The sequence below is a fragment of the Diabrotica undecimpunctata genome, chromosome 10 (assembly GCF_040954645.1).
Source record: "Diabrotica undecimpunctata isolate CICGRU chromosome 10, icDiaUnde3, whole genome shotgun sequence".
In the NCBI taxonomy this organism is placed as follows: Eukaryota; Metazoa; Arthropoda; class Insecta; order Coleoptera; family Chrysomelidae; genus Diabrotica; species Diabrotica undecimpunctata.
Window position 1 is genome coordinate 74,289,713 of NC_092812.1, and position 19,075 is coordinate 74,308,787.

The following is a 19,075-nucleotide window of genomic DNA, read 5'->3' on the forward strand; positions in this document are numbered from 1 at the left end:
GTATTAAATCGTTCATAATTATCTGTTTTTAGCTTTTACACAACTGATCATTTCATTTTAAGTCGAAAAGTACGCAGGTAAAGAAATAAAGTTACTAAAGATCACTACGAGGCATATTTTTATTTCAAGCCAAGGGAAATTTGATTTTTTAATTATCATAAATCATCCCTATGCAGAGTCGGCTACAATAATTATTTTTCGCCATAAGTTTTTATATTAGGTCATACTAATACCAATCCCCTTCACAAACATTTCCAAAGTGTGTTCTTTGGACTTTCTCTCCTTCTGGTTCTTGGAACTTTCATCTTGTAACCTCTTCAGATATTTCCCATATTTTCATGGTTTGACCATCATTTTTTATGGGTCTGTAGTATGCCCATTGTGGAACATCTTTGTTTTTGTAATAGGTAGTAATATACTGCTTCTCCATTCGTCTTGTATTTGTCTCAGTTTCATAATTCTATTAAATAAGCCTGCTAGCCAACTTGTTCTTGTATCTCCTAAAGCTGTCAACACTTCCACAGGAATGTCATCATGACCAGCTGCTTAAACTTTTTCTTCTTGAAGTGATTTAGCAACTCCCCGGTTTGTTAGTTCGTTTTAGTTTTCTGTCAAATTCTTCATTTAATAAAATGTCTAAGTATTTTTTCTATCACCTTTCGTCAATTTGATTATTTTTACATATAGATTTTTATCAGTTTTGCTTTAGCTTTCGCTACTGCTACTTAAGCGTCGTTTTTGGGGACTTTATACTTTTGAATATCTGTGTCACACCCATTTTCTTACCACTCTTTATACATATTTTCTTCTCTTTTATTGTTTGATCACCACCAGACCTCTTATATTTTCAAATTTCTTAGTCTAAATGGAGTAGTGGTATACCTCTATAGTTTTCGCACTTCCTTTTGTCTCCTTTTTTATAGATAAGACAAATAAGAGCACTATTCCATTGTTTCGGCATTTCTTCCTTTTGCCAAATTATTAGTTTCAAGTGAAATATCCTTTCCTTCAATCTTTCGCCACCTTCCTTAAAAATCTCAGCTGGGATACAACTTTCTCCTGGACTTTTGTTATTTTTTTGGTCTCTTATTATTTCTTTGACTTCATTCAGAGTTAGTTCCTCGCACGTCCCTTCATCATCTTCTTGTCAATTCTCATTTTCCTCAAGTTCCTCTTGTTGATCTGTATTTAATAGGACTTCGAAATATTCCGCCTATCTGTTTAATTTTTCTGTTGATTTACCTCGTTACAATATTTAACATAAATTTTTTAATCGTTAAGAGCTAATAATTTACTCATAGACACGTTGTTGATAAAAGCTTTCTGGGATAAACAATTTCAATTTTGCAATAACTGTGAAGCTTCTTGAAATTTCTATAGCTGAATATAAATATGTGATATTGTCCCTAACAGCACGCGAAATTAAAGTTTTTTGTGAATTTTTAGAAAACTAATTATTAACTTTTAAAAAATCGATCTTTGAAGATATTTTTGCAACATGGCAACAAGGATTTTCCATGCTTTTTCAGTAAAATTGTGTCACATTTTTATATAATTAGTAGCGGTCTTTTCCTAAATTATTTAAAATAAAATAGCGATCTTAAATTGTTTATAAGTAATAAATTACGTTTAAGCTTTTGCATATTTTGTTTAATACAGATTTTTATCACGAAATTTATCAAAAACAATAAATTGTTAAATACCTGTAATAAAGAGTGTCACGAAAAGACTTTTAATTTGTTAATTTCTCTGGTCTATAATATCATGAAAAATAGTATATTTAGGAATTATTGTCCTTTGAGAAAGATTCAGTAGTTTATTTAAGGAATAGGAAAATTTTAAAAGGTAATTTTAACAGTGTAAATTCACAAATACACAAAAATCTTAGAAAACAGTATCTTTCAATAAACAGATATTCATTTTTTATAAGCAGACATACATAAACATTTTACAGAAATTTAGATTATGTAAGAACTCCAAACAAAAACAAATCATGTAATGATTATTTTGTTAATTCTAACAAACAAAACAAAAATAAGAACTACGAAGTACTCTAAATTATTTATGTTAAATAATACAAAATAAAAAGCCACTAATAAGATTCTCTGAAAAATATATGATGTAAACAACATAACAATTTATTTCCATATTACATGTAGTCTTTTTTGGGTCTCAGACAACCATTGACCATTCGATCGTATTCTCTTACCTGAATTCCAAAAGATTTACACTTTTTATTCTTATACTACTTAGAACCTTGAACCCGAAAATGACTAACCTTGAGTCATGTCTAAACCTGCAATATTTTGTTTATCTATAATTAGGTAAATATGATCAAAATAAAATAATTTTATCAATAATTTCGTAATATTGGATCACATCCTTGTATTATTTCTTTTTTTTTGTGAGAATATTTATAGGTGGAAAACGATAATACAAAATGACATTGATTTTTTTTGTAAACAAATTAAGTAATTAAGAAAAAAGAGAATTTGTTGATAATTTGTATCCTTGTCTGTGCCTCTAAAATTCATATCTGATAAGCCGGCATGGGACAAAACAATGGGAATTTTGTCAGACAAAACAGAAAAAAATCTAATATGTGTACAATACCGAAGTTATCACATTATTTTTTGTTTTATTTCATATAAATTGATAATTTCACATCTAAATATGAAAATAAAATCTGCCAAATAGGTATGAGTTAAACATCTATAAATAAATCTGTAAGATTTTTCTGTGAAAAAAAGGGAAGAAAATATGAGATTAAATTTACAAAGCTTTAGCCGTTTAGCCTTTAATTTTAAAGTTGTATTTTGCATGGCCACTTCACCAATTATTTGGTTCTATATTAACTCTATTGGATTTAGTTGTGAGGTGGATCGGTCGATTATCGCGTTAAAAATAGTTCTTTTAAAAATATATACAAAAAAAAAGCAAAAAAAACATGGAAACACGGGATTTTTCTTTTTTGCCCCATAACTTTTTTTCAAGGGGGTATAGATATAAGCAAAGAATATAGATGCATATGCATCTGTATTCTCTCATATAGGCAATGCTTTACAAAAAAAAAACCTTCTCCCCTTCAAAATGACGTTTGATAGAAGTCTGTAGAATTCATAGTGTCCGTGATATCCACGGTTTTTTATATTTGGGGGCCCATTGACCATAATATGAAATAATAAATCCCCTTTAACATTGTAGTTCCTTTTAGCCCTATTTTTTTTTTAACATAATTAATAGCCTAATACGTGAGATCTCTATGGTCGGATATTTTAAGAACTTCGGCATGCACATTGTCATGACGACCTGGACTGTTTCGATTCTTCATTGCTCTCAGAGTTTGCGGAACCTCAGATTCAAGAATTTCTGGCCCAGACCATTCTTCCCAGTTGACAAGTGGTCAAGATCAACTCTCTGTCATGTTTCAAGGATTTTGTAGGTGCTTTCTTTGTGATACAAGCAATTCGCTTAATATTTCTAAGAAAGTTCTATCGTCATGTAGACCATGCCGCTTCTTGACATTCGGAAATTACCCAGTTTTCTTTCGTTTGTTTGCATTTTTGTTTAATAATTCTGTTCAGTTCTGAATACTTTCCGAATATGGTACCCATTTAGACATAAATCACCTTTAATTAAATTTCAAAACATTACACAAGAGTATAATCGAATTGTCTAATAGTTATACTTTGATTAAGATAAACGTTTCACAAGTTTTCACAAAATATTTAGCAAACAGTAAACAGATAAGTATAATATGAACCCTAGCACAAATATCTAATTTAGAGGCCCCAAATTTTAAAAGAGTCATTGCTAATCAATTATCAGTTTATAATCAATAATTAATAAGGGACTGTAAACAATTACAAAGGAACCCGTATCTAAATTCGCAGTAAATCACATGAGCAAAATAGTTTAGGTAGATAAAACAGATTTCTTGATGATAGATGCACAGTTGATAATTTGTTTACTTCAAATTTTTAAGGGGAAGAAACGAAATACTATTCTTACCTATCATATCGAAAGAAAAAAAACTTAAATGTCATAGCAATTTCATAAGATGACCAAGAAATATAACACTTAACTCGAAGAATGAAACTAGGAAATTCGAAGAAGCTTGACATAATCCCAGGGTAAATATATGGGAAGAGGAAAAGATGCCGACAAGATCATCAGAGCTAATTTTAGTTAATGCTGAAAAAGCAGGTGTGCCAAATTGTAATAACAACACAGTAATTACACTGCTAGGTTTAGGTGTAGCATATAAGACACTGGTCAATCTAAAGCAATTACTGCGTAGCGATTTTGAACACAACCTGGCCGCACATGCGCTGTTTATTGAATTCAAACAGACATACTATAGAATAAAAAGAAAAATAGTATTTATTTATTTTTAAAAGATATGAAAATCGGTGGGATCCCTATGGAATTGATAGAGCAGATGGCGCTAGACGACAAATATGGTTCAGAATCACAAATCAGAATTCAGAATAAATGGTCAGAAATCTTAAGCTCTCTCGATAAACAGAGGCAACATTTTAAGGCAAGGTAATATCCACAGGAACTTACACTACACACTATACTGCATACATTACGCAGACGAGGTTGTCAAGATTAAAAAAGAGCTAATAGACATAACCAAAACACTAAAGGAAGCGGAAACTAAAGGAAATCAACGAAACACAAACTATACATCTATACTAGTCCGTTTGAAAAGTATGGATAGCATTAGCATACGCTGTTGACATTGACATTATAGGGCGTAACAAGCAAGATGTTGAGAATATTTCGTAGCCTTAGAAATGGCGGCGAAACAGGTCGGTCGAATCTTCAACGAAGATAAAACCAAATACATGCTGGTTACTAAGGATCCTATAGTAAACGAGGAACGGGAAACAGTCTCTGGAAGTCATATCTTTGACGTGTTGATAGGTTTACATACCATGGCTTGTTTTTGATTATTATGAACAAAACAATTGAATAAATTAGAAGACGAACGAACGTTAAATATAGACTCCAAAAAAATTCCATTTGAGAAACATCAAAATAACTAAATATATACAAAAGACTGCTATGGCCGGTCCTTACATAGGAAGCGAAATATTCGAGCACAAATACTCCTCAAAATATTTGGAGCTATTAACGACCAAGAACAGTAGCGCAAAGATATAACTTCGAATTATACCAACTCTTTAATAAATCAGACGTTGTAACGGTCATTATAACACTGCGACGCAGATGGGCTGGACACATAATACGAATGACAGGCAATACGATTGCTAAAAAGCTAATGACAGGGACGCCTATAGGAAGAAGACGCAGAGGGGATTAGGGGTATTAAAAATCAGAAGATGACAACAGGTCGCCAAAAACCGAATAGAATTGCGACGAATTTTGGAGCAGGTCATGACCCACAAAGGATTGTCGAGCCAAAGATGATGATGATCAAAAGCCCAATGAAATTTAGGTGTTAAAAATATTTAACGAGATATAACATTGATAAAAATATGGTCGAAAACTGAGATATCTTGATAAATATAATACCATTAATTATCGAAAAATACTTTGAATACCTATTTGAATCCAGTTTTATAAGCGTCTCATGTCAATCCAACGTGACTCTCAGTAGACGTAATCATGTCATTACAATAAAAAATGATTTAAATAATAATAAATTGTTTGTTTAAATATTACATGCTACAAAAGGATAAAAATACTGTAAATATTTTCCATATAATTATAAATAGCGATTAACAGTAATATAGAGGTGTATTTTTTACTGAATCTCTGAAATGGATTGTTACAGTGAGATAGGAATCGAATATAATAGGAATCTGAATTAGTATGGTCCGGATCATAACGACTCGGACCATTGTAGAGCAAAGTATCATTATGACTATGAGTGTTTTTAAAAGTTAATAGTAATTATAAGTCTTTCTTTTTTTTAAATATACGTCCTAATGAAACTGCCTTACAATATAACAATAAACCAAACTCAATGTCTTGGTATTTGTCTTCAAAAACAACATAACTGACCATTTTCTGCTACTTTGCGAAAGGACATCTCTATAGTCAAACCTATACCACTGTAAATTCCCAGTAAATAATTGGTAAATAAAAGAAGCTAATAATTGCATAAGATTGTTGTATTTAACACAAAATATTTTTGAAACGTAATGGAAAGTGAGTACGTTAAAAACATTTCTATAAACAAACAACATATTATTTAAAAGTGGTTCGGATATCCCAACAGTGGCGTCCGCGATAAGACAAGGTTAAGGTTGAGTTTAAAATGCTCCAAAGATAAGTGTTATTTAACTATGAATTTTTAGTGAAATAAAAAGAGATATTAAACAACATTAATTAATAATAATATGCGCAATATAGTAATTTGCGCAATAGTTGACACAACAAAAATGTGCATCGAGATCGAGAAACCTCTGCATCCCAATGAAGTCAGCTATGTTGACAATAAAGCTTCAAATTGTGCGTTGACATCAGAAAAGTGTTTTCCGAGACGGGGGTTTCTTCTTTGCCATTTAGGATCAGAGATTTCAATAATAAATTATCGAAATATATCGCCAAAATGAAAAATGCTGATAAGAATGTCCACCTTAGAAACGATTTAACATCTTAGGGGGCTACCAGGAATTTATCTCAACTGATTATATGGGACAGCATACATAGGTAGGAAAGAGCTAGGTAATAAACTGGTAATTCTCCCAACCAACCATCTTTCATATTAAAAATATATCCCTGATATCGTGCTTGATAATGATAACTACAAGCTATTTTACATTGGGCCATACTGTGCTCACAAATCAACCAGTGGTACATACTAATAATTAGAAAATAACGCTGATAAAAAGTGTTATTGATGTGACGATCTTTATAGCAATTTGCTTGTTAAATACAATGAGAAAATCGTCAAGTACAGAGATCATGAGATACAGATAAGCAGACAATGGGAAATGGAAAGAGCATTTGAAAACAAGCAAGCAATAGTTTAACCTAGCCTGAGAGATCTGCATACCCCTTAAGTATGACAATACGGCGATACAATTCATTGAAACGAGGAGGATTAACTCGTGTAATCAGAAATCACTCTTCTCTCCGCCCCAATGCTCCAAACCATCCACTTCCCCCAGCTCTCTATATGGGTACAAGTTACAAGGCCTCCCACTTGAAATCCTACCCGAACAATGCAGGCCAAAGTAAGGCGCTCTATTCCCGCTATCTCTAGTGACTTATCATCGATCTATATCGCTTGTTCGAGCCTCGAGTCCCCGAACAGAGCGGAGGGAATGGGTTTTCTATCGTTTCTTAAAGTTCTTTGGAGCCTCCATAATACTTGCATATTTTGGTCATCTTCCTCCATTTCTTTTACGTAATTGTCCCACTTTTGGCTTTTATTTTCTATTGGTTCTATTAATGTGTCCTATTTTATCTTCCTGGTTTCTTGTTCTTCTGGCTCTCTTTTTGGCTTTGTTCTTTTCCCTTATCATTTCTTTTCTTTCCTGATTGATATCTCTAAATCTTCCTAGGTGAATTTAATATTCTTTTACGGTAGTGCTATTCCTTAGTGTTTCTTTTATGATGTTTTCGAACTATAGGACTTTTTCCGCTATTTCTTGTGAATTGTTTATTGTAGGAACGTTTCCAATTCCTATGCTCACTAGTCGTTTGAAGTTAGACCACTTCATTTTCTTTCTTTTCCTTGTTCTTTTGTTATCTTCCTCCGATGTGCCTTTCTTTACACAACTAAGTTTTGATGAACATATTATAAGGTGTTTATCTTGTATGATGATTCTTAATGATAATATCAGATCAGGTAGATACCTACATTAATGTTTTGAAATTATTGCAAAATTTAAGATAAGAAAATTTGAAATAATTTTTAAATTCTTTGTCATTTTTTATGATATTACGTTCTGATATGAATAATTTTCAAACGGAGTATAGTGAAGTTTCTTGATCTTAAATAAAAGGCTAGGAGACATCAATGCTACCTGACTCTCAATTTGTAACAAACAACTATTGAATTCGTTAACATTTTCATAAACCGGCAAGTCAATGATGAGAGATATTCCAAAAGAGGGGTTAAGTACCTTAGCAGAATTTGAAAACAAAGTTGTTTTTGTTGAATTTTTGTAAACGTCAATAACATGTTATTTATAATTGTCTGAAATGCATTACAGGTATGTAAAAATACTTTATAACCCACGCGAAAACAAAAATAAGATTGCATTGGCGGCGAATAAGGTCAAAAATCTCATTTTTTTTCGCAAATAAACTTGTTTATACTGGCTGAATATTTATCTCTTCGTTAAAACAATCAAAAAGGACCTAAATAAATTATGAAACATAATGTTTTTGTTATTACCATACTCGAACAGTCTTATAAATATTTAATATTACTAATTTTCACCAAACACTGACCTTCACCTCTCTTACCGAAAATGTTTTCGACAAGGTAGTGATATCAACTTGATTATAGCAAATATGTTTACTTACATAGTCTATAGCCAACGTATCTATTTTAAGACCTTTTATATTCAACGGAATCGGTACAATACGTAATTATTTTTAATTAAAAAAAATTACTGCAACGAAAAGAAGTTTTATTTACTAGAAGGAAGTTTCATTTACTAAAATATCTACCAAAGGATATTACATAAAGATAAATGTGTGGATCCAGCTTGACAAGATATTCTTCTTACGTATCATGTACTTCAATTGACATGCCTTGGATACCGTAAGTCATGGCAGTTTGAGATCGCATGAGATTTTTCTTAGCGAAGTTTACCTTGTATATTCCTTCTTCCTCTTCTTTCGGTGCCATACTAGGTCCCCCTAACGTTAGCAATTACATCGGCAAGCTGTTCACGATCTTCAGCTAATCGGAATAGTTGTTCAGCACTGCGTATTCATGTCCAATGGCGAATATTCTTGAGCCATGACATCTGCTTCATTCCAATTCCTCTGCTGCCCTCGATTTTAGCTTTCTGTACCGGTCCCCTTTAAGAACATGTCCTAGATATGAAATTTTTTTTATTTGAATAGTTTTCAATACCTTACGATTGAAATTTGCTCTATATAACACAGCTTTGTTGGTCTGCATCGATGTCCAGGGTATTCGCAACATTGTTCTATGCAATCACATCTCAAACGCCTTTAGGCGATTGATCGTATGAGCCTTCAGAGTCCAAGCCTCGGTAATAACACTGACCAAATATAGGATTTGATCATTCTTTGACGTAAGCATAGGTTTAAACTGTGGTTACAGAAGAATGATTTCATTTTTAGAAACTTTGTTCAAGTTGCTTGATTTCTTCATTCCATCTCTTTAGTTGGGTCTAGTTGGTCTGTAATGTAGCATCCCAGATATTTAAAGTGAGTAACTAACTCAATGTTTTGTTGATCTATCTGTAGGGTAGCGTTGTCCTGAGGTTGGCGACTAAATATAAATTTTGTCTTGGAGACATTCATTTTTAGGCGGTGTTTACGCAATCCAATAACTCTTAAAGTATTGGGCACTATTATATAAAATAACAGTGTCGTCAGCGTATCTAAGAATATTAATCAGTTCACCATTGATCTTCACTCCAAAAGTCTTTATCTTACAAAGCCTGTTTGAAAATAATATCCGAGTAGATATTAAACTGTCTGTGCCGGATACTTCTTTGAATGTACCATTCGTTAGTTAATCTCGCATAGACTCGTACGACTGCTTAAGCAGTCTTAGGGTAATACTAAACCTTCCCACTAAGGCGTTATTCTTTTTAGTAAAAGGTGGCAATGGTGTCTCTTAAAACTCCGAGAGTCGAAAGGCCAAAACAATGTGACTATATATTTATTTTCAAAATAAATATCAAAAAGTCAAACCATTACAGTGGGTGTCCTCCTCTAAAAGAATAAAAGTCTAGAAGACTAAAAAATGCACTTTACAGAAAAAGATGAAACTAGAGAATAAGAAAAGAATCAAAACAGATGTGAATCAAATTCCAGTTGTTAAAACAAGGTATCCTAAAACAAGGAGGTAGTTTCTCCTTCATATAGTCTGACCTAATTGAATTTTTGTGGCTTAGATCGTTTTATTTAATTTATTTTAACGTACACTGTCGTAGGTTTTCCTGTAATCAATAAAGAGCACGTGCAATTGTCAAGTAAATACTGTTTTCTTCTAATAAAATAGTAAATAATTGATCTGTTGTCGGTCTTGTTGCTCTAAATTCCTCCCTAGTGTCTCATTTTTTTCTTCTGAAGTGCTGAAGTGCTGAATCTTCTTTCAGATAAGACATTTTCCGATTTTTAATATTCTTTAGCAGTTCTCTATTTTTGTTGGTCCTCCTTAATATTTCCCCATTAGTTTTTCTTGTTGTCCAAGATATCTTCAGCATCCGTCTATGAATTTACATTTCCAATGCTTCAATTCTGTTCATAGTTGATACTTTTAGTATCCACACTTCTGCTCCATACAAAAGTACAGACCAAATATAGCACTTAACCATTCTTTGTCTTAGTTCTAAACTGAGATGCTTATTGCAAAGAAATGTCCTGATTTTCATAAACGTAGTTTTAGTAATTGCTATCCTTCGTTTTATTTCTTTCTAGAGTGCTGAATACTCTAGGGAATTTAAATTAAAAAAATTAGAAGTCTAGTAAATCATATGAGAAAAGAAAGCAGTCAAGCATAATAATAAATTATATTATGATTAGAGTGGATTTTAATGTTTCAGTCTCATAATTAGTAAATAATTGGTAAAATAATTTGAATTACTTTTAAAAGGTTATATTTGGATATAACATACTAGACAAAACTTGTTTTTGTTTGGTTAATTACTAATGACGTGTATGTCATAAATATTTGTTTCTTTTTTAAACATTGTTGCTGAGGAACAAAATTACATTCATGATCGAAAGTCTCATGAGTGAGCAAAGTTTTTCTCAACAGTAATTTAATGATGAAAACAATTTCTATGAGGAAGAAAATCCACTAATAATTTCATCTGTGCTCTGCTTGTACATTTTGCTGCATAAAATAAAAAAGTTAAAAAAGTGGGATATTACCAATAACGCTGAGCGATTTTCAGATCCGACAAAGACTTGTGTGTTAGCAAGCTCAATTATATGTCTCAGGCTCAGGTGATATCCAAGTTCCATTAGATTTCTCCTGGCGTGCCATTTCCAGTAGCTTCTAGTTGCGCTAAATCCTATATCCTATATGTAGCTTGTTATTATCCACACGCGTTAATATATGCATAAGGAGTGGGAAATCTTAAACATTTGTCTTACGATCCCGATTTATAACCGTGTGATTATCGTGTATTTGGCATTAATATAGGTAGTCCCTAAAAGAGCGTTAGTACAATTCGGACGCAGAAGTATGGATAACTGAAAATATTTTCTTTTGAATTGGCTGAATTAAAAATAGCTTGTAACTTCTAAACCGTAGTAAATTTCAGAAAAAAACTAAACGATAGTGATAATAGATTTGGCCTCAATTGAGGTTATATAAAAATAGCAAATATGATTTTAAATAAAAATGTTGTTCAGGTAACACCTCGGGGTCACTAAACTTATGCCTCAAGATAATAATAAATGATAGTTCAAAATCTTTTAAATAATCTGCCAGGAACATAATGTGGGAGTCCGGCTATTAGGCGTTAAGATAATATTTAAATTTATTTAGTAATATGTCACGTTCGCTTGCGCGCTAACAAAACGGTTTTATTGTTAGAATGAATGACAATGTTACGAATAATCCGCGCGAATAAATCGAATTAGGAAAGAATTTATCTCATTCAATAATCCATTTATGTTAGCTGGAAAATCCAGTACTGTGGTTTTATAAATGAAGATGTTGCAGTCAAAATAAAATAGACCCATGCGAAAATATTTACGTAGTTAAATGTGTATACATAAAAATATTCATTTGATCTTTTCATTTTCCAATTTTTCGAACGGGTACACAAAAACACGTTTAAAAATGAATGCATTCTGAGGTGAAACATCAACAAACTTTATTAGACAGACAGCATGTAGACTCTATATGATGTCCATATACAGTGTATTTTCTCGGCTTTATAGTCATAATGAAAATTATGCAAGTATATCACGCTTTAAATTTCCTTACTGCATCTGCGAAATTCCAATTTTTGACAACATAAAGCAACAGTGGTAGAAGGAGCTTTTAAAAATCAGTACTTTCAACTTAATGATCAATAGTAAGTTCTAAATAGTTTGTGATCATCTCCAGAAGATTGATTTTTTCTTTTCTGTTTTTAAAGAAAGTTCTTTTTTGAAAAGATTGCATAAATGGTTTTTAGACCTTGCGTTCTTCATATATGTGGTTGAGAATTCGGGAGAATCTCTCTATATTACAATTATCTACGGCTTTTAACAATTCAACTGGACTTTCACTTAGGCCCAGTGCCTAAGGTGTAAAGAAAAACAAATATAGGAAGTTTATAGGAAGTCGAACTCTCGGTAAGCATTTTCCATACATAATGAGAATTATTTATACCTTTCTCTCTCTCATTCTCCCTTTTTTCTGTTTTGATACTAAATACAGTGTAGGACAATTGTCTACGGGTAATGAATTAGGACACTATACCTACTAGTAGATGTCTACTACTGGTTATCTTTATTTTCCTGACATATAAGTATTGATTGTAATATAATATGTATACTATATTAACGATACTGTTATGTAACTGTTAAGAAACACTTTCCTAAACCCTCAATAATCTTAAATACGCCATAATCAATAATCACTCTACCTATTTTTATCCGTATATTCAAAAGCTTTTATTCCAAATCCACTTTTTACTGATACCTTTCTGAACGGTAGATAGTTTTTATGTCTGACAGTTTATGTTGCTGTAATAGTAAATTCTTGTGACGCAATCGTATTACTATTGAATAGATTTGACGGGCATTAGTTCTAACTATATCTAGTTACCGGGGTGCTTCAAAAACTTTACCGTACGTACCAAAATCAATTTAAGATCTATTATGGCTTTTCCCTTCTACAGTGTGGCTATAAATTTGTCCATAAAAAATAAAAAAGCATAGCTATTTTTATTATTTTTAAATAAAATAAGTATTTATGTTTCTCTTTAAATTACTGTTAATGGTGTACATGAATAGATCTTTATATTTGGCCAAATTGAGATGGCAAAGATTTGCATAAAAAGACCTTTTACTCATCTTTGAACAAAAGATCATCAAGTTAACAAAAGATCTTTTACTTTGTCAAGTTTCCTGCACTATTCTGTTTGGTTTTGTTCCGAATCTTAAAATTTGGAACATCTTAGTTGCGTTGTCCAAGGTATTACATTTAATATTAATCTACACTGTATTTGCAGTATTTTTTGTTTTTCATACGTTTCTCATTAGTTTTTCTTTTTAATATATTGTATTTTTGAGATTATCTATTATCTATTAGACTGCCCAAAATTGATTACTGGGGTATCACCATGGGCAATACGTTTTGTCATATAATACCATATTACCTTTTTAAAATCTACTTAAAAACCCACATATCTGATCCATATATCAGGAAAAGGATTCATTTTCCAGATCTATACATTGGAACTGGAAGTACTTCCAGTGTCTTACGAACAACAATAGCTTTGTAGCACTTAATACTTTACCGGTATAAAACATACTCGCTCATATATGTTATCGCATAAAATATAGTATTATTTTGGGGACAATTTTGACATAAATGTTTTGAAAAGAAGACCAAAAAAATTGATAAGTAATTTAAACACTACCAAAACAAAAACTGGAACCTTTGGCCAATGTATGAGAAACATCTCACAGTAACAGACAATATTAATAGTTCTTTAGGGAAGATTTACAGAATACAACGCAACTAGTAAGGAAAGATTTTCATGGGTTAAAAATCTATCTACCTGACTTCACCTAATGTACTCGTATAAACTACACATTTGTTTTGAGCTACTATTAACCTTGATGTGCGGTTCGACTCTATTTGACCCTAATATTTATCAAAAAGTACTAATGGTATTCACTGACTTTATTAGTTACTTTGTCGACTTTAATATTACAAAAGTATTTTATTTGTTTACTTTTATATAATATTAATATTTGGTCTCTTTATGACAGTGAAATAATAAAGACTGTTAAAAAAAAACAAGCCAGAGTGACAAAATCGTGTAAATTATAAACAAAAAAAAACTTAGAACATGATCTTTATGTGCACATTGAATCACCACAACAAATTCAGCGAAAAAAAGTATCATAAGACTTAGACAATATTAGACTACATTGCAATTAAAGGTATTACTGACTTTCTTGACTGACTAGTTAGTACTAAAGGAGGAAATTCAATTGATGGTCTACGATAATCTTTTACAACATGATAGATATTTTATGAACTGCTGTGAATCCAAATTGGAGCAACAAGAAAATATACAGAAAGAAGGTCATTTCTAGAAGAATTAGGCAAATCGTTAATAAAATTACAGATGGAGCCAAAATTCCTACCCAGGGGATAAGCTTGGGTGGTAAAAATCCAGCTAAAAAAGAAAAAAAAAAAAAAGAAAGTGGTACCTATTAATAATCTATGAAAGAAGGGTATACAATGATTTTCTCCAAATTGTGCTCCATAATGTTGTTTTTTTAATTTCTTAATTTCTGTCGATTTATAGTATTTTTATAACTAAAAGATATGTTTTTATTATAAATAATGATGCGGGTCATACAACGTGGTTAATAAAATGTAAATAGCTATAGCTAAATCATATTAGTAAACTACTACATTTTTTCCACATTGCTGTATGAAATGGAAAGCTGGACTCTTACGTAGACACTAAACAATGAATTGGAACCTTTTGAGAGGTGGATCTACCGAAGATAACTACTGAAAATATGGGTGGACCGAATAAGTAGTTTTACAATGAATAATATAATACAGATATAATTGAATCAATAAAGATTTGAAGGGTGAAATATTTCGGGCACGGGATGAGCGCTATACACCTCATAATATAAGGTTAAATCGTCGGAAAAAGAGGCCCAGGCGGAAGGAGGCCATCCTGGTTCCGAAATCTCCGAGACTGGTATCATAAGACATCCTATGATCTACTTAGAACTGCTGCAAACACAATTATTATAGCCAATATGATCGTCAACGTTAAATAATCTGACACGGTACTAGAAGAAGACAAGATTAATTGTGATGGCGAGCACTCAAAGAAAACATATTTTCTAACAATTCGTACAATAATTTTTCGAACTAATCTCGAGCACTCAAAGAAAACATATTTTGTAATAATTCGACCAATAATTCTTCGAGCTAATATATTTATTTATTTTGAAATTTCGATAGACAAACAAAAAAAACTATTGCGCCTCCCTGGTAATCAGCGGAGTTGTCCCTGTTCTGATTGGTGAGTCACTGAGGGTGTTGTCCTCTGTCTTTCCCCACCGGCGACTTTGATCAACAGCACCACGCGGCCCGATGACTGCGATCATCGCGTAATACCCAACTCCCTACCAACTAGTTAACTACGATCTCTCGTGTTCAGCGCTCAGTTGTTGTCGATCGCTCATACAAATTAGACGTGTTTTTAGTGAAATACATTGTTATTATTGTGCCTTTGTTGACATTGTCAGTTGTTCAAAAGTGATTAAAATTTTTCTTCGGGACGTTGAAAAAAATTTTGCCATCACGTCGGCGAGTACAGCGGGTGAGTTTTCTGTAATTTTTGAACAGTTTGCAAGATTTTCCATTATTGTTTAAGTTACCTTGTCTGACTTAATACACAATAGATACGCTCTATTAATATTTTTGCACATCATTATTGGTGACAATATACAGTTAGTTGCTCTAATTTGCCCGGATTCTGTTTGGACAGTTTGTGTAAGATTGTGATGCAATACAGTAATTATTATTTTTGTATTTGAAATTTATTGCGTTTCTCAAATTATATGTGATGAGTTGATGAGTAACAACAGATTATCTTTACTAATATACGCTATTTATCACCGTTCTAAAAAAATTGTCGCGCAAAATTCATGGTATTATTATTATTATTTATGTTGGCTTTGCCTAATCGAGAAATATATTTTAAATATTTTTAAATATTTTTTGGCCTCGATGGGCAATCTAAAAATTATTAAATAATTATATAACGTAAAATATTGTTTCTTAAATTGTTTCATCTTTACTAGGTCAATATTAATGTCTTAACTAGCCTAGATACTTCACTTAGTACTCTTGCCGTTGGCTCTTCTGCATTTTCATTGTTTTCTTTGAACAAGCGGTGATTCATTCTTTTGTTACGGTGTAATAGGAAAATCCGCTTCTCAAGAAACCACGTATTTGTCACTTTTTTATTTCGGCAGCACTGACCAACGTAATTTCCTAGTAGGATTTTTTAATGGTACCTATTTATTGCTGCAGGCACCGCCAAAATACGTTTTTTTTATTTTGGCCACGTAGTTCAAAAGTTTTGAACAAACACCAAACTCCGTATTTTTTTCTTTGTTACCAAGATATAATTTTTCACAAACGATTTTAGATTTCTTTGAAAAATTCCCATTAAAGAAAATATGCCAAGTCTTCTAAGAAAAACGTGCTTGCGAAATAGGTAATTATCTCAAAATTTTGACCTGAATTTCTTTTTTTCCGAAATCAGAAAAAACTGTTACAAGAAATACAATGCAAATAAAAAGTGTAATTTGCTTCTATTATTTTTTCTTCATGTGTAAATTAACAATTATTTTCTAACCGTTTTTGAAATAATTTCTAACCGTTTTCTGTTAAATTCAAATGGAATAGTTGTGCCAATTTCCTTTTTTTATTGAGGTCCTTGAGCGGATAAAATTTTGATGTTATGTCTGAACGAATCTTTGCTCTTTTAACTATATGATAGGTTATTTACGTTAATTTGATTAAGAGGACAATAACATTTTGTGATTATTTTGCAGACGATGTTTATGACGTATCTACTGTTTCCTTTGTTGTTAATAGTTAGCTAGCTTAGTCATAATCAAAAGATAAAATTATATCAGTGAAAACTATTATCTTTAGATCACTTTGTATTATTTTTAAACTGATCCTAAGTATATAAACTACCAATAAAAAATTAGAGGCTAGTTTTGTAAGCTAGGTATGATTCAGTTTTTAATTCCTCTGTTCTAATTGAGACCAAAGTAAATGTAACCTTTTAGTTTGCTGGTATGATCATTGTTCCGGAACCGCAATAGATAAATTACATAATGAAAGCAACTGGTATCAAGTACACTGTCTTATAGTCCAAGAAACCAGAACCCAAGATAGTTTGATACATAAACTGTACTGGACAAATCGTTCAGTATTAGGACCGTAGATAACCCAATTCATTATTTGAACCAGTTCAGTAGGTTCTCAGTAATAATCCTTTCACAATTTTACTCCAATTCTGGTTCAAATTCTTCATGAATTGCAATTTTTTTTCTGCTCTTCTACTTACGTAAATTCTAGTATGTTGAGTCATGACTCTCAGTTCAAGTTCATTACAGGAAACAAAACAGCTTTAGCATATTACAAAACATTTCATAATATTTGGGATCCACAGAAATACCAAGATAACCAAAAATATTACTTATTTGCGAGAAGCTCAAAGAATATTTAATGATTTAAGTCAACCACAGAATCGTATGATTTTTAGATTACTTTGGATTTTTTACTTCATGTAATATACATACATACGATTCATACAATTAAATTTCTGCCAATGAAAACACTAGTGATTTATGCGACTTTCGTTCTTGTGACTTTTTTGACTCCCCTGCAAACTATATTCTAACAGGCCCCATAACAAAATTATTTTAGTTTATAAAAGTTTTAATACTTCTAGACCATTCTGCTAATAAAATCTCTTTCATCTTCTTTTTATTTTTAATAATTACTTTCAAGAAGCAATTCGCCTCTTTTTGACTGATGTTAAAATGTTAAATTCGTAAATTTTAAATAGTTTAATAGCAATGAATGTACATAATGCAAATAAAAGTGTCGTATATAGTGAATATTTGTTATTGCCTGGTGTATAATGTTTAACAATAGTCGTTTTCCATTGACTTCAAATTAAAAAAGAACAAAGTGTCCATATTGTGTTGGCAAGTTACGTGCAGAGCTATTCTATTTGAAAATAAATTAAATATGTTGACAAATATTCGTCTAACGGTTTAATATAGATCTACGATATTATGTAATAGACTTTGACCTAGTTTCCTTTTGATTTTAAGGAGGCCTGTAGGTTTTTCTGAATAGTACAACTCGTTTATTTATATATTATATCAATTTAGCGACGTATTTTTGCGCTACGTATCTTACCTCATCAGATATGCGCAATTTAAGTTGTTTATCATAAAATATATTGAATGATTCGAAAATTACAATGTGTTGGATAATTTCCCCGAAGCGGTGATGCTTTGTTCTTTGTATAGTTGATACGTATTCAGAAATTATTACGAAAACTGTTCCGGGAAGTGTTTTTCCACTTTTTGCGATCGATTCCAAAATGTGCATGTGCACTTTTTGTACAAAATTTGTCTGATTAATTGGCTAAGCCAATGTCAAGAAAAAAAATAAAAGCTTGGAAAGATTTAAAATTTTTGAGATGCATTCCTATCTGCCGTCATGTGTTTTTAATTTTTTTATTGCTTGCAGCAAGCAGATTAGTTTGATACCAAAAGTGTTGAAGAATCTTGAAGAATTACCATATATATATTTACTATTTTACTTTTATCAAATAGTGGACAAACTATGTTATTTTTATTTTTTAGTTTTGAATTTTCTTTTATGTGTTAATTAATTTGAGATACACATTATTTTAATAATTAATAAATTAATAACCTTTCGAATATAGCACTTCTACAGTATGTTCTATGGTATTAGTTATTGTCACCACTAAATTATTAACGTTTTTTTAAATTCAGGAAATCTCAGAATTAATTGTTTCGATGATATCGATTTAAAAACTTTTTTCATTAATATTTCACATTTAATAGCAAAATCCAATACATGCATCGAGTATTACGTGGAAATCCACGTGTT

At 31.5% G+C, this 19,075-nt stretch overlaps 1 protein-coding gene and 1 long non-coding RNA gene across 2 annotated transcripts in view; one reads left to right on the forward strand and one right to left on the reverse strand.

The window, feature by feature from the left end:
- LOC140452460 (uncharacterized) overlaps positions 1-19,075 on the reverse strand; it is a 407,073-nt gene that overhangs the window by 366,056 nt on the left and 21,942 nt on the right. The window lies entirely within an intron of this gene.
- vri (nuclear factor interleukin-3-regulated vrille) overlaps positions 1-19,075 on the forward strand; it is a 97,793-nt gene that overhangs the window by 76,314 nt on the left and 2,404 nt on the right. The gene's annotated exons all lie outside the window — the stretch shown is intronic.